This window comes from Topomyia yanbarensis, chromosome 3, assembly GCF_030247195.1.
Source record: "Topomyia yanbarensis strain Yona2022 chromosome 3, ASM3024719v1, whole genome shotgun sequence".
NCBI classification, from domain to species: domain Eukaryota; kingdom Metazoa; phylum Arthropoda; class Insecta; order Diptera; family Culicidae; genus Topomyia; species Topomyia yanbarensis.
In genome coordinates this window covers 107939213-107956134 of record NC_080672.1, presented here as the reverse complement: position 1 = coordinate 107956134, position 16922 = coordinate 107939213, and positions in this window count along the sequence as shown.

Below are 16922 nucleotides of genomic sequence, written 5' to 3'. Positions count from 1 at the left end.
CTGATTCTTTTGGCCATTTAGCTCCTGTTTCCGTGGGCCGTTCAGCTCCCGGCCTTATTGCGATCTACTTGGATAGTCTCCGACGGTGAACTCACCCTACTACGTCCGATAGTTTCCCGACGGAGAAATTTCTCCCAACACTGATACCTACTTCCTTGAGGCATTTAGCTTCCAGCTTTATCGAAATCAACTCAGACATTATCCTATTCCGACTGAGAGTTCTCCGGCAACGGTACCGATGTTTGTTTTGTGAGCCAATTAGCTCTCATTTTCGTGTCTACTCTGCCCTTGTGGTAGATTGCTCCCGAAACCGATGTTCGTTTCCGTGAGCCATTTAGCTCCTCGCTCCATCCCGATATACTCGATCTAGTACTCGGCGGTGGACCTAGCCTACTCAACGGGCCAGCCAGTAGGTATTGAGGTTCATCTAGCGATTCCGGGAGGAGTGTAGCTTCCAGTTCACAGGCGCCCCAACGACCCACTGATTCGAGCTATTCGACGCGGTCGACTAGGTCTAATCCCCGGCGGTGGATCTATCCTACTTACGAGCTGCCCGATAGGGTGTCGAGGTCGGTCAGGCGATTCCGGTGAAGCCTGGCGTCTGGGAGGTTATTCCGAACAGTCACTTTAGGTGAGGTGACACTCTTTCTCACTCGTGCGATCACCAAAGTCACCTAAGGTGAGACGAGTCACTCACATCACTCTCTGTCACGCTATTCTGTTAGTCGTTTTAGGTGACAGCAAAGTGAAGAAAAAATGAGGAATGATGACGGTAAAAATAAACATTAAATACAGAAACGTTGTCCGTTTAAATTTTGATTAACTAGTATTCGCCGTATTTGTTACTTTTTCAAGCAATTGCATAATATATTACAACTGTTCGTAGTAGTGTTGTTAATTAAAAAAATAATACGGAAAAGCTGACTAATAAGTTGGTTCGCTGGCGTCCCGCCGACCCGAACCCGGTGTAACGTCGCGTGATACTCAATTTGTCCCCGGCGGTGGACTTAGTCCACGCCGTCGGAGAGTTCCCCGGTGGCAGAATTTGTGGTTTCACGGCGGCGTTCTAGCCAATGGCGCTATTTTGTTAGTCCCTTCGCCACTTTCTCTGCAGCTCGAAGAGTGTACTCGTAACCGCTCTGGTGATAGCGTCCCAGATATGCTCGTCGTGGCACATCTCTTCGACGATATTGTCCACTGTCACACCAGGCATACCCCTCGGGCTTTTTCAAACCTAGGGCACTCAAAGACCACGTGTTCCGGTGTCTCTTGCACGCTCACACTCCGGGCAAAGGTGACCTGCATCAAACCGAACCAAGTAGCTCCGAAAGCATCTGTGCCGCGACAAAAACTACGTCAAATGGAAGTTCACTTTTCCATGTCTCCTATGTACCCAAGCAGTCACATTTGGGATGAGTCGGTGGGTCCACCTTCCTTTTTCCGCGTTGTCCCGATCTTGCTACCACTAAGCCAACGAGTCCGCTGGGACCCGTCCCCTTGCATTACGTGCATTTCTCCGCTGGTATCATTCCTCGTCCTAATCCCGAGTGATGCAGGTGGCATCATCCCGGCAATTAAGCATAATACCTCCGATGATATCGTTCTGTACGCACTCGCGACACGAACAGGCGAAACGTGCTTGTCAACTTCATCCGGCTCCGCTTTGAGTTTAGCGCAGCAGTCCAGGCCGGTACGCCATACCTCAGTATTGAGGATGAGACACCCGCCAGGAGACGTCTCGTGCTGTCTCTTACTCCTCCGTGATTCGGCATAATCCTTGTTAATGCGTTAGTTGTCCTTGCAGCTTTCTCACATACATAGTCGACATGGCTGTTGTAATTTAACCGATCGTCGACCATCACACTCAGATGCTTCAACGCACGCATCGATGGGATGGATTGTCCCCCGACGCTGATCTGGTCACGCTCGATGTTTTTAGTTGCTGACCAGCACTACTTCGGTCTTGTAGTGAGCCAGCAGCAACTTGACGTCAGCCATACAGGTTTCCACGATGCCTATTATCTCTGACGCCAACATCGCCACTTCCTCAAGGGTCTCACCGATTATCGTCAGGACAACATCAACTGCAAAGCCGACGATCTCAGCTCCCCTGGGTTGTTCCAGTGTTAACACTCCATTGTACATTATATTCCAGAACATTGGGCCGAGTATGGAACCCTGAGGTACTCCCGCCCTGACCCTAATCGATCTCCGCCGCATGTTCGTTTCGTAGATCAGTACTCGGTTCTGGAAGTAACTTTTCAGAACCTTGCACAGATAGTCCTGAACCGTCCACCGCTACGACGATCGGCCCCCAGCTGGCACTGTTGTACGCGTTCTTCACGTCGATCGTAACCACCCCTTCTCTTTTGCTTCGATGCTTTCTCCGCGCTCGCGATGACTGTGTGGATGGCGTCCACCGTCAATATCCCTTCCCGGAACCTGAACCGGCTCTGCGATAGTCCGTTTGCACTTTATGCGTAGGTCGTCAGCCTGTTGAGGATGACTCTTTCCAGAAGTTTGGCAAGAGTATCCTGCAGGCACATAGTTCGATACGATGTTGGATCTGGTGGTTTCCCTGGTTTTGGCAGCAACACCAGCTTTATCCATCTATCTGGGAAGTAGGCATTCCTGTATGAGTATCCTGAACATGTTCGGAAATTCCAGGATACCATCCGGTCCGGGAGCTTTCTTCGCTTTCAGCCCTTTTGCCACTATAAGGAGCTCATCGTTGGAGACTCGATTGTCACCAGCATTCCCACCATCTGCATCAACGTACGGTGTAGGTGGCCATGCGATTGGTTTGTGCTCTGGGAAAAGACCCTTCACGATAATTTTCAGTTTGTCAGCGCACATTTCGACTGGCGACGTTGGACCCTTAATCCTAGCCATAGCGACAGGGTAAGCATTTCCCCAGGGGTTAGCGTTTACTTCTCTGCACAGCTCTTTGTAGCAGGCGGACTTGCTTAGCAATATCTCGCGTTTAAAAGCGGCCCTGGCCACCCGTAATGTTACCTTACACCCTTCTCTGACTGCCTCAGATCTTGCTATTTGAACGCGTCTTGTGGCCTTTAGGTAGGCAGCCCAGAGGTTGCTGATCCTTTTTTCAATCAGTACGCCGGACGCCGGTAGTTCCTCGGCTCCCTTTTCCTCGGTTTTGGTACATCACGTGCCCTTGCAACTATTTCCGACAGCTCATCGGCGCTCGGAATTGTAGTGACGCTGTCAGCACGAAGTGCTTCCACAAAAAGGTCCTTGCAGAAGTCCTTTATTTTCCGTTCACCAGTCCTCACTCTTCGCGTTACTGTACAATTCCGCCGATCAATGGTGCAGTGGATCGCTTGGTGGTCGCTATGTGTATACTGCTCAGTTTAAATTATGGAAACCGAGGGACAGTTCTCTTTAATGAGTAACACGCGTATGTTTTGATGGTGTACACTAAACTGAGAACGATCGCACAGCAACCGTCTGTATATATTTATTTTCTTAATCGTATCCACACGCATACTCGCGTACACTGTGGTACTCGCTTATTACTGGGTCATTCGACAATACATAACAATCCTTACCCCTTTTAAGTTTATAAATTCAGCACGATATAATTCAATTTAAATAAATTTACATAATAAAACCTTAACTAATAGTAATAAAATTCAAAATTATATCATAAAATATTTCACTTAGAATATATAAAATTCTTTTCGATGTTGGCTCTTCTTAGTCTGTTCGATCTCCTTAGAGTAGGAGTTTGTATTTTAGCTGTTCTTCGTTTGCCACTCGATGACTCGAAAAGTTTCCTGCGTTTGATAATCCTCTCTGGAAATCCTCGAAAAACATCCTCCTCATCATCGCTCGTCGTACCGCGAAAATCTCGCTTTCGACTGGCGCTTTTACCATCACAATGTTTTTCGATAACGACCGTGCTAGCGGAAGGAAATAAAATTCCACGCGCATTAGCCATCGTCTTACTTGGCACCTTTAGCTGGTTTCGATGAGCTGTGAGCCGAACGTTTCCAATCACAATCTGGAATAAATTTTTCGATAATTTTTTTATGAATTGAGCCTTCAGCCATCTTGCGAAATCCTGGGATTTGTGATTTTTGTAATAAATCACATCGCCCATCGTCAACTTATCTACAGGTTCACTGGGTTGAATCTGCTCAAAAATCTTTGGTATCGGTTTATCACTTGGTGGTGGTGGTTCAGCTAATTGCTGTTTGTAATGAGACTTGGGGTTCAACAAATCGATTAACATTTTGGGTTTGTAAGAAAATATGCTCTCTGATGGGAATTTGCCATCTGACGACAAACAAGTATTTCTGTAGTTCATCAGAAACAAATTAATTTGATCATCAATGTCTAATCTTTTGATTGTAGGCTCTAGCATAAAACGTTTGAGAACATCCTCAACAATCCTGACAGATCGCTCTGCCTGTCCATTACTGGGAGGATTATAAGGAGGGCTTTTTAACACCTTGATTCCTTGCCTTTCTAAAAAGGTTATAAAATCGCAAGAATTAAACGGAGGACCGCCGTCAGTAACCACTACATCTGGCAATCCAAATCTAGCAAATACCCCAACAAATTTCTTTAAAACTTTCTTAGCATCAGTTCCATGTTTCATCCATTCAATCTCGATCCACTTTGAATGGCTATCAATAACCAACAGAAATGTTCTGTGCTCAAAATGGAAGAAATCGGCATGAATTCTGCTAAATGGTCTTTTGGTAGGGATCCACGTAGAAATTACTTTTGGTTTGGGAACAACAGCCATTCTCCTGCAAGATTCGCAATCACCGACATATTTTTCAATGTCTGAGTTAATTCCAAACCAAAATACTGCCCGACGAGCTAATTGTTTCATTTTCACAACTCCAGAATGATTGGCGTGTAATAATTTCAAAATCCCGCTATGCATGGAATTTGGAATCAACACCCTGTCCTGAAATAACAAACAATCCCCGACAATTTCCAAATCAACACGATTTGAGAAAATGTGTGCATAACGTTTGTCTATTCTCTCTGGCCAACCATTCTGTATAAACTTAACAACTTGTTGTAAAAATTCGTCGGCTCTAGTCTCGTTGGCAACTTGAGAAAAATCTACAGGAAATTCCTGGCTAAAATTAATACTTTTGACAGTTTCTCTGTCAAACTGTGCTGGAACTGCCTGATTCAATGGAAACCGCGAACAGAAATCAGCGTTTCCCATCTTTTCAGACGGCCTATATATAATGTCGAAATCATAAATAGCCATTTCCAAAATATATCTTTGTAATCCGGTTACAAAGATAGCATTTTTCCCTGCTTTCCCGAAAATTCCAACCAAAGGCTTGTGATCAGTATAAACAACAAACCTCTGACCATATAAAAACTTGTGAAACTTCTTCACAGTGCAGACCAATGCTAAAGCCTCTAAATGAAGTATTGGATACTTCATTTGAGCTTTATTCAAAGAGAAAGAAGTAAAGGAGATAGGTTTTTCCACACCCTTTACCTCATGTGCAATCACTCCTCCTAGACCATAACCTGAAGCGTCCGAAACAACTACTATTGGTTTCATAGGGTCGTAAAACTCGAGAATATTAGCATTAAGTAGCTCATTTGTACACCTAACGAAAGCCTTGTCACTATTCTCATCCCACACGAACTTCACGTCCTTCTTCAAAAGCCTATACAAACAACTAATCTTCGAAGACAAGTGGGGAACAAACTTTCCATAATAATTTACGAGCCCTAAAAACGACTTCAACTCCGTCACATTCCTTGGTACTGTAGCCTCTCTAATTGTAGCTAGTTTATCAGGACAAGGAAGCAACCCATTCTCCGAAATAATATGGCCTAGATAAGGTAAAGATGACACGAAGAACTTACATTTACTCCAATTCACCTTAATGTTTGCCTGAGCTAACCTATCTAAAACGGCAGAAACTTTCTTACGACAGTCGTCTAAATCCTTTCCAGCTATGAGTACATCATCCAAATAGCAGCGTATATGTTTCAATCCAGCCAGCACCTGGTCCATCACCTGTTGAAAAATCGCCGCACTCGATGAAGCTCCTTGAGGCAACCTGTTGTAAGTGTAAAGTCCCTTGATCGTGTTGATAACCACAAACTTCCTGGATTTTTCTGACAGCATATGTTGAGTATACGCTCCTTCCAAATCAAGGGCACAGAAAACTTTACAACCCGCTAAATCTGCGAAAATATCCTGCGCTAAAGGTAAAGGATAGCTGTTGGGAATAATTAATTTATTGATGGACACCTTACAATCTATTACCAACCTAATCTCACCATCCTTTTTGGGAACAACGACGACTGGAGAAGCCCACTCACTTGTTTTAATAGGAGTAATAACATTTTCCTTCTCCAATTTTCCTAAATACTCAATAACTTTCTCCCTAAGTCTGAATGGAACTTCATACGCTCGTTTAAAAATAGGAGTATTGTCCTTCAACACAAGATCCGCCTCAAAACCAATGATTGGCGAGGTAAGATCCTTTGAAAATACTTGAGAATACTTTTGCTTTATTTCCAGCAAAAAATTCTCAGCTAGATTTGGTAAATGTAAATTGTTAATCTGAGAAACCCCTGTAAAATATTCTTTCCAATCCGGATAGAATACGTCAAGCCATCTACGTCCCATTAATGGCACAAAGTCATAATTACACTCCAATACAAACAATGGCAATTCAAGTTCAATGGTCCTAAAACGAACCATAACGTCAAGTTTTCCTAATATATTCAGCTTCGAACCATTCACCACCACCAATTCCCTGTTAGTTTTCTGTAATGGCAAGTCAAACAATTTCTCATATAAAATAGAACCAATAACAGAAACAGCCGAACCGCAGTCAACCTCCATTTTAACCAGCTTGTCTTGAACAAGTAACTTCAAAAAGCATGGTTCGCTTATTTTATTCATGGACGACACTTTCATACATAAAAAATCACCTGAATCGCTATCGCTCTCAGGATTGTCCAAATCAGCTCGCAAACGGTTGAAAAGTTCGCCGATTTTCTCATCGCCAAAACTCAAATCTTTTTCCTTGTCATCACCAACAAACTTTACCGAATTCCGCTCCTGTCGCATGCGCTTGAAACAAGTGCGCTTGATGTGACCCTTAATTCCGCAAAAATCGCACTTTTTATCCGCATACCGTCCAGCTCGTCGAAACTCACCACTCCTACTTCGCCCTTGCCGTTTATAAACAGCACTGCGACTACGACTCCTGCTCTTGTCACGGCTGACCTTTTTGTCGAACGTTTCTTTTCGACCCAAACGTTGCTTTTGCCGAAGCTACTTGGCCTTGTCGATCGCCGATCATTCGAGCCCGTGACCCAGCCAACTCCCAGTTCACAATAAATCTTTCAACCTTTGCCAAACTAGGATTTTCCTCATTCAGTAGCTTTTCCTGCAAAGATTTATCGAAGACTCCCATCACAAGTTTATCTCGGATGGCAGTTTCGCGAAATTCGCCAAACGCGCAGAATTCGGCCTGTAATTTTACAGCTAGCACGAAATCCTCTGCCTTCTCGTTTGGTCCTTGCACACGGTTATAAAATTTATAGCGCTGAATCAAGTCTGAATCGACCTTGTCAAAACGCTCACGCAACTTTTGTGAAATATCACCGTAACCAACATTTTTAAGGTCATCCTTTGAAGGATACAACAGTTTAAGCTCCTCGTAAACTGCCGGTCCACTCAACGTGACAAAGAGCGCTTTCTGTTTCACCGGATCGTCAATCCCGTTCACTTGGAACAAATATTCCAACCGTTCAGAATAATTGGTGAACGAAGTACCAACCACATACGGTTCAATCGTGCCAATCAACACATTGGCCTTACCATTGCTACCTTCAGCCATATCGAATGTGCTAAATAAAACAATTCAAGCGCAAAAATAAAAAATAAAACAAAATATGCTTTTATTTATTTCGCTCACCGTCCCGTATATGGTATCTTACCGTACTCGACACCCGTCTCAATGAACAAAAAGTATGGAATTCTGCCGAAAATTTCAGCCCGACACAATATTCGACAAACTTTTCGCACGACTCAAGCCAGCAGAACTGCAGTAAAACTGGCAGCACTGCGCTGAACTGTCCGAAATTATGTTGGGATCTCACTGAATGAGAACTCTACCAACACCAAGCACAACAGAATGAACACCAAAGCCTAAAAGGAAAGAAAAGAACGAAATACACAATCACCGCCGCCAAAAAAAACACTGACGCTACCGTCACAAAATGGTGATTAAAATCGTTCACAAGCACATAAATTTTGCGAAAGAACGTTTTATTGGCGCAACAACGGTCAATAGCCGTATACGCTGGCCCAGATTTCGATTTACCTTTCCTTTGCCGTGTGCAATATCGCACCTATTTTTACCGGCACTTATTCCACAGCAAATCACTTGCTCTCCTTTTAATTTGCTGTTCACTCCTTTCAGCCGCCCGCTATCAGCAGCGAAAAACACCTTTATATTTTTTTTTTGCAATCACTTTCACTTAAAATGTTTTTTCAAAATATTTTCACCTCGTCGCCACTTTAAATTATGGAAACCGAGGGACAGTTCTCTTTAATGAGTAACACGCGTATGTTTTGATGGTGTACACTAAACTGAGAACGATCGCACAGCAACCGTCTGTATATATTTATTTTCTTAATCGTATCCACACGCATACTCGCGTACACTGTGGTACTCGCTTATTACTGGGTCATTCGACAATACATAACACTCAGTAACTCGCCAATTCATGTTATCCATCAGCGACGCGCTGCAGAATTATACATCGATGATGAATTCCCGGCCGTCTGTACGGAATGTGCTAGCGGAACCTTCGTTGGACAGCCTTACATCCAACTTTGCCAGTGCTTCCAATTGAATAAGCACAACCTAGCGGCCTGTTTACTAATTGTTTTTATTATTCTGCACTTTATCACACTTATGTAATATTAATACACTTCGCTTATGTTCTGATTTTCCTAACTTTCCCTGTTCCAGATTTCCTTCACTACTTTGAATTAATTACACCTCCTTAGAAATTCTACTTACCTTACGCGTCGGTTGCGGCCGGGCGATCCCTCAGTACCGTCTGACTTCTTCACAAATCATTATGACTTCTTATACACATGAGTGTCACATGTCCCCAAGAGAAGCCCTGAGATCACGACGCCTAAAACAAAACATTTCCACTTTACTCGCGAGAGCAGTCGGTTACTCGTGGTTTGCTGTGGCAATTTTAAAAAAAAGCAGTCACGCCCGTGAAAACGCAAGCATCTTAAAACACACAGCGGCGGTTGTTGCTAAGTTCGAAGTGCTTGACCTAGGCACAACGTTGGTGCCCGTGTGTTAAACAAATAGCATGGTTTAAAGGCCGCTGCCATATGATGGAACCTATCCATGAAATCTAGTTTTCATTATTTGATGAATTTTAGCATGATGAAAGTTTAGCAGGACTGTACCTGGAGAAGGTTCTCGGCTCTGCACAATAGACTGTAACCCCTTGCGTTGGTCAGTCTGCTACCCCACTTCACGGCTCTAGCGTTAAAGTCTCCTCCTATAACAACCGGCTTTCGTTTGACTAACAAGTCAGTTTGTGCGTCCAGCTACCGATTGCACTGCTCTGGTGTCCATCTTGGGGGAGCATAGCAGCTACAGCCGAATACACCGTTGATCCTGGCGATCATGAAGCCTTCGTGTGTGTGTTATCCACCACCTCTTGGACAGGAAAACCGCCCATTACTTGGATTGCAGCCGTCCCTGCACTACTCATCACCCAGTTACCGATATCGGGAGGAACACGATACGGCTCTGCAATAATTGCAACATCGCACTTCGTTTCTATTATTGACTGCCACAACAGTTGCTGTGCAATGTCGCAATGATTGAGATTAAGCAGGGTTATCTCCATCATTGTTGGCCTGCACCTTGGTTGCTTCGTGAAGTCTCTAGCAATGTGTCCCTTTCCTCCGCATTTTCTGCACAGTGCAGACCTGTCCGGGCCCTTGCAGTTCCTCGCCTGATGTCCAAGGACCAAGCACCTGAAGTATCTGTTTGGTAACGCGCAGAGCAACTCTCAACGAACACACCAACCATCCGACTTTTATCTTGCCGGTCTCCGCCAGTTTGTTGGCAATAACTACTGGTAGTCGAGTCGCTGCCGTTTGATTGCCTCCATGCGATTTCCAAATCCGGATAGTCGCCGGTACATTCAGTTTGCACTGTTCGATCAGGGCACCCTCCAGTTCTTCGACGGTCGTTATTTCGTCTAGACCGTTGCATTCGACTACGGCTTCCTGAGACAGAGCTCTTACGTTTGCTTCGTTGCCCAAGGATTTAGCAACGATCACGCGATAGGTCGAGCTCTTGACGGAAGGATCCTTCTTCAGTTCGTAGATCATCATGCCGTTCTGAGTACGTCTCGTTTTAACGACGTTCTCTCCCAGCTCCTTCAACTCTGGGTCCTCTCTCACTTTCTTGAGAAGAGCGGCGTAGGACGTCGTATCGTTCGCTACGATGATCAGTACATCGCCCTTGTACCTCTCACGAGAAGGCTTTCGTTTCTCTTTCTTCTACTGTTCCTTCTTTTTTTTCCTTTTGTTTCCGTTCCCTCCGCTTCGCCTACTGGCTTCCCACTATGCACCAACCACGGTCTTTCCCAACGTTCCTCTGGTCGCTGAAGTCCACCAGCTCGCTCTTCTGCTTTTTCGGGCCCTCTTACTCCCCCGGCGTATCTGTCTCTCCTTTCACCGTACGAGTATTCTGGTGATTATTCGGTATCACCTCAGTTTCTGCCGTCGCGTGTTCTGCGGCTTCCATCAGAGCTTTTTCGGCTGATTCAGCTCTCATCAAGAGCACCTTCTGTTCGCATTCAACACTTGTTGAGGCCGATTTAATACTCGTCACTAGCTGCACATTGTGCTTGTCTTTCACGAACTCAAAGAGCTCGGCGACCTTTTTCCTCACCTCCGTCAAATACGACTTTCCAAGATATGGGGCATTCTGGGTGGTGTCGCTACCTGATCTCGAGGTGAGCACTCGATTCGGTAAACCCACCTTACGTTGGTTTCCTCGTGGCTCACTCTGTATCAAACCGCTGCTGATACTCGCTTGGGCTACCAGTGGCGTAACCGGTGATCTCTGCAGCTCACTGCTCCTTTCAAACACAATCGCGTCCTACTTGTTGAAAAAGAATATTTCGCAGTGATATACGTACGAAATATTCTTTGTATATAAACAATTTGCCATTCACGGGACGGCAGTTGACAGTAAGAACTGTCATACGGAACGTGCTATAAAAAGCTCTGAGATGTCATCTGACAGAACGTCATGTGACAAAAGCTTCAAGTGGGTAACTTGAGCTTTTGCATATGGACGCCGCGCATGGATGTGTTGTTTACTATAGGCAGAGGGTATGACAGGGTATGGCAGTCAATAAGGGACTGTGATAAACAGTGCATGAAATATCAATCGATATCGAACTATGTTAGCATTATATAACTTGACGAACAAGAATCAAATAAAGTTATCTCAAACCAACCTACAGAAATACTTCGTGTTTTCTTACGGTATTATCAACAGGTTATGGGCCCAGTAGTTAACTGGAACTAGCCACCTGGACTATTGTAAAATAGTTGTTTTGGAAGATACACGTTTCGGGTAGAAACGGCCGGCGAGAACCATCGTTCCGGTAGCAGCGGCATCCAGCGACGACCAGCGTTTCGGGCAGAAACGGCATCCGGCGAGGACCAGCGTTTCGGGTAGAAACGGCCAGCGAGAACCATCGTTTCGGACAGAAGCGACATCCGGCGAGGACCAGCGTTTCGGGAAGAAACGGCATCCAGCGAGCACCAGCGTTTCGGGAGCAAGCAGAGGATGGCGACCCAGCAGCAAGCTGGAGGATCTGCCGAGAGGATGGCAACCCAGCAGCAAGCTGGAGGATCTGCCGAGAGGGTTACTCTCGAGGACAGAAGAGATGGTGGCTACGAGAGGGGAACTCTCGAGCGCACCGTGCCGACGACGGCATACTTCGGTAGCGTCAACCGCGAATCGATATTCGACGGTTCGGAGTTGCGGTTCCCAGCCTGGAAATGGCGAATGGAACATCATCTTATAAAGATGAAACTCCAGCACACGTTGCTACGAACGCCCGAAGAAGAGGACTTCTACGAACCAGTAGTAGGTGCCTCGGAAGAGCTAGAAACAGCCAGGAAGGCTAAGCTCAGAAAACGGCTTGATGACGACGTCGAAGCATTGGACGAGATTGTCATGATGGTCAACAATGATGTTTTGAATAAACTCATTGGGCTCAACTATGCGAAAGAAGCCATGGATACTCTGGTCAGAACGTACCAAAAGGGCGGTACAGCCGCTATGGTTAATATGCGGGACCGGTTGTATACCATCAAACAAAGACATCACGACAAATTGTCCATGATTTTTGATGAGTACGATCTGATTATTCGCGAGCTAGATCGTATGGGTTCAAAAATGACAGCATCGGAAAAAGTTCATGCTCTACTGATCTCCATGCCAGACAAGTACCGACACGTCAAAGGCGCTCTGATGGTACTGACGAATGAAGAACTGTGTGCCAAGCCGATCATGGAGATCAAACGAATGTTTATTGATGCTGAAGCTGGGGAAGAGAAGCAGACAGAAACGAAAAACGTTGCGCTGTCTTCAAAGTACAAGCCAAGGAGAGAGGTAACCCGATGCTTCGGTTGCAACGAAACTGGGCATTTTAAAAATAAATGCCCACTAATGAAAAAGTTTAACGCGAAGGAGAAAGATAAGTTCAAGAAGCAGCAAAAGATGGAGCCTAAAAAGAGCTTTGCAATGATGACCAAAGCGGATCGTGGTAGGAGAGTCAGATTCGTAATTGACTCAGGAGCAAGCGACCATATGGTTAATGACGAGAAGCTGCTGGAAGATGTCCAAGAATTAGAGAAGCCAATCACCATTTCGACGGCGAAAGCGGGCCAGAATTTACGGGCAACAAAAGTTGGAAAAATGCGATTAAAGAGTGTTGTGGGTAACAATACAATAAAAGAATTGAAATTGTTCAACGTTCTTTTTACTCCGGGTCTTGAAGAAAATCTCCTTTCGGTTAGAAGGGTTAGCAAAAATGGTAAAAGGGTTACTTTTACGGATGAAGAGGTTATCTTTGAATGTGAAGATGAAGTAATTGCTTCAGGAATCTTCGTTGATGGTTTATTCCACCTTGATCTATTTCGGGAAGAAAAGTCGGCGGAAGATGGAACAAACTTAGCATTGTTCGGAAAGAAGGTGAGTTTGGAAACATGGCATAAAAGACTTGGCCATATTAGTGATACGAGTTTGGAGAAACTAATTAAGAAGGGAATGGTTGAGGGTATCAATCTAACTTCTGGAAATATTAGTGAAACAAATGTATGTGATGGTTGTATGGCGGGGAAGCAGGCTGCATCCAAATTTAAACAATTGCAGCTGCCAAGATCAAAACGACCACTGGAACTCATACATTCGGATGTTTGTGGAAGCATGGAGCAGGAAACCTATGATGGCTATCGTTACTTTGTAACCTTTATAGATGATTATACGCACTTTCTCGTGGTTTACCTCATGAAACAGAAATCGGAGGTTTTCGAGAAATTTAAAGAATTCGAAGCAATGGCGACAGCATTCTTCGAAAGACGTATTTCAATGCTAAGGTGTGATAATGGATGGGAATATACAAGTAACGAATTTCAAGCTCATTGCAAAAGAAATGGTGTTAGAATGACGTTCACTGTTCCATACACACCGCAGCAAAATGGTGTAAGTGAACGTATGAACAGATCTTTAATGGAAAAGGTCAGAGCTTTGCTTTACGAAAGTGGATTAGCGAAAGATATGTGGGGAGAAGCATTATATGCAGCAACATATCTAATCAATAGATCTCCAACAAGTGGGATAGAAGAGGACAAAACTCCGTATGAAAAATGGTTCAAAAAGCGACCAAACTTGAATCATTTAAGAGTTTTTGGGTGTAAAGCATTTAAACAAATACCTAAAGAGAGGCGTCAGAAATTAGATTTCAAAACAAAACCTTTGATATTTGTGGGGTACGCAAATAATGGTTTTAGATTATGGAACAAGGATACGCGTTCAATAGAAATTGGCAGAAATGTAGTATTCAATGAATCTACCAGAGCCAATCAAGATATTGACCACACAAACATGGATTTCGTAGAATCATCTGGTCAAGATTTAATTAGATGTACACGCTTAAACCAAGGAGAACAGAACGAAGACGAGGATGCTGCTATACATCCTTCTGATGAAGAACAGCATGAAGAATGCACACTCGAAACAGAGCAAGATAATCTAGATTCACTTGAAGAATCAGTTGGCGAAACTGACTATGAAAGTACAAATGAAAATCCAACAGACGAAAGAGAGGACGTCGATGATGGTCAATCATTGCGTCGAAGCAAGAGGGAGAGAAAGATACCGGGTTGGTATTCCGATTATACAGCAAAAACAGCAATGATTTTCAACGAAGAGATTCCGCAAACTATTGAGGAATTGAAGAAAGTTTCTGATTGGCAAGAATGGAAGCATGCTATTCAAGAAGAGTTTGATGCATTACATCAAAATGGCACTTGGGCAGTGGTTAACTGTTTGCCAAAAGGAGTTAAACCAATTAACTCAAAATGGGTTTTCTCAATGAAAGAAGATGGAAGATATAAAGCACGATTAGTGGCAAAAGGGTGTTCACAGCGTCCTGGATTCGATTACTGTGAAACATTTGCACCAGTCGCCAAACTAGAGAGTGTTCGGTTAGCACTAGCCCTTGCTAACGAGCATAAATTGTTAGTACATCAAATGGATGTCAAAACTGCATTTCTACATGGGAAGTTAGAAGAAGAAATATACATGAAACTTCCACCAAACGTAAATGGGCAAAGACAAACTGTTCGTCTACACAAATGTTTGTATGGATTGAAACAGGCAAGCAGATCTTGGAATAAACATTTTGATGATGCAATGAAAACACTAGGTTTTGTCCCTCTCAAAAATGACAACTGCATCTATAAGTCAAAATCTAGAGGCATCATAGTAATACTATATGTAGACGACATTTTACTACTTGCCAAAAACATCGAATCAATTACGTGGATTAAAAAGAAACTTGGAAGGTTATTCCAAATGAAAGACATGTTAGAGATTAAGCACTTCCTGGGAATGGAGATAAATCGTGATTTGGAAAGCCAGACTATTGAAATTTCTCAAACAATATACGTGGAGAAACTTCTTAGTAGATTTGGGATGGCTGATTGTAAACCAGTGGGGACACCATTGGATATCAACACGAAATGGTCAAAATCTGAGGCAAAAATCACTGAAGAGCCATACAGAGAACTGCTGGGATGCCTACAATATCTTTCACTAACTTCTAGACCTGATATTTGCTCTGCGGTAAACACCCTAAGCAAATATGCTAACTGCGCCACCGATTGGCACTGGTCAGGATTAAAACGAATATTGCGATATTTGAGGGGAACGAGCAACACAAAAATAATTTATTCATCAAATAGCGAATATCCAGCTTTAAGGCTAGTTTACAGTTCGGAAAATGGGTCACGGGATTTCGCACGGGATTTGCATCGGGATTTGATCAGGGAAAATTTCCCGCCGAGATCTCTCCAAACTGTCAAACCAAAAACTCTGGTGATTCTTAAAAATACAAACAGTATCAAACTTGTAGCGAATTGCAAACCTTATAAAAATACTATTTTCCCCGTCGGAAACAAATTGTGTTGAATTGTTCCCGGCCGGATTTCAGTGTGGAGAGTTTTAAAATCCCGTGATGTTTCCCGCGGTTGGGTTTACACTTCAGGAAAACTGTCATTTTTGTGTAGACTCATTTCCCGTCACGGGATTTGAAATCCCGAGCTCCATTTAAAATTCACAGGGACCCAAATCCCGTGACCCATTTTCCGAACTGTAAACTAGCCTTTAGTAGGATTTGCCGATGCAGATTTTGCAAATGATCCTGATGATAGGAAATCAATTTCAGGATACGCATTTCTACTATACGGTAATCATATTTCGTGGTCAACGAAACGACAACCGACTGTAAGCTTATCAACAAGTGAAGCAGAACTGATAGCACTTTGCGCTGCTACGAAAGAAGGAGTGTGGTTAACACAACTTCTCAATGAATTGGATGTAAACATAACACCATTCATCATAATGGAAGATAGCATCCCATGTATCAACATAGCACAGGAGCCAAGATCACATCAACGGATGAAACACTTGGATATCAAATACCTTTTCATCCGGGATATCATCAAAAATGGTAGAGTAAAACTACAGTTCATCCCAAGCGTCGATCAACCTGCAGATGCCTTCACTAAGGGGTTACCTAAAAATATACACAGAAAGTTATTCGGTGTATTGAATGTGCAAATTGTGGGGAAGTGTTGAAAAAGAATATTTCGCAGTGATATACGTACGAAATATTCTTTGTATATAAACAATTTGCCATTCACGGGACGGCAGTTGACAGTAAGAACTGTCATACGGAACGTGCTATAAAAAGCTCTGAGATGTCATCTGACAGAACGTCACGTGACAAAAGCTTCAAGTGGGTAACTTGAGCTTTTGCATATGGACGCCGCGCATGGATGTGTTGTTTACTATAGGCAGAGGGTATGACAGGGTATGGCAGTCAATAAGGGACTGTGATAAACAGTGCATGAAATATCAATCGATATCGAACTATGTTAGCATTATATAACTTGACGAACAAGAATCAAATAAAGTTATCTCAAACCAACCTACAGAAATACTTCGTGTTTTCTTACGGTATTATCAACACTACTCATTTGTTTTATTAGATGTCTCCATTTTGTTGGGTCCCAACTCCGGGCTGCTATTTCCACT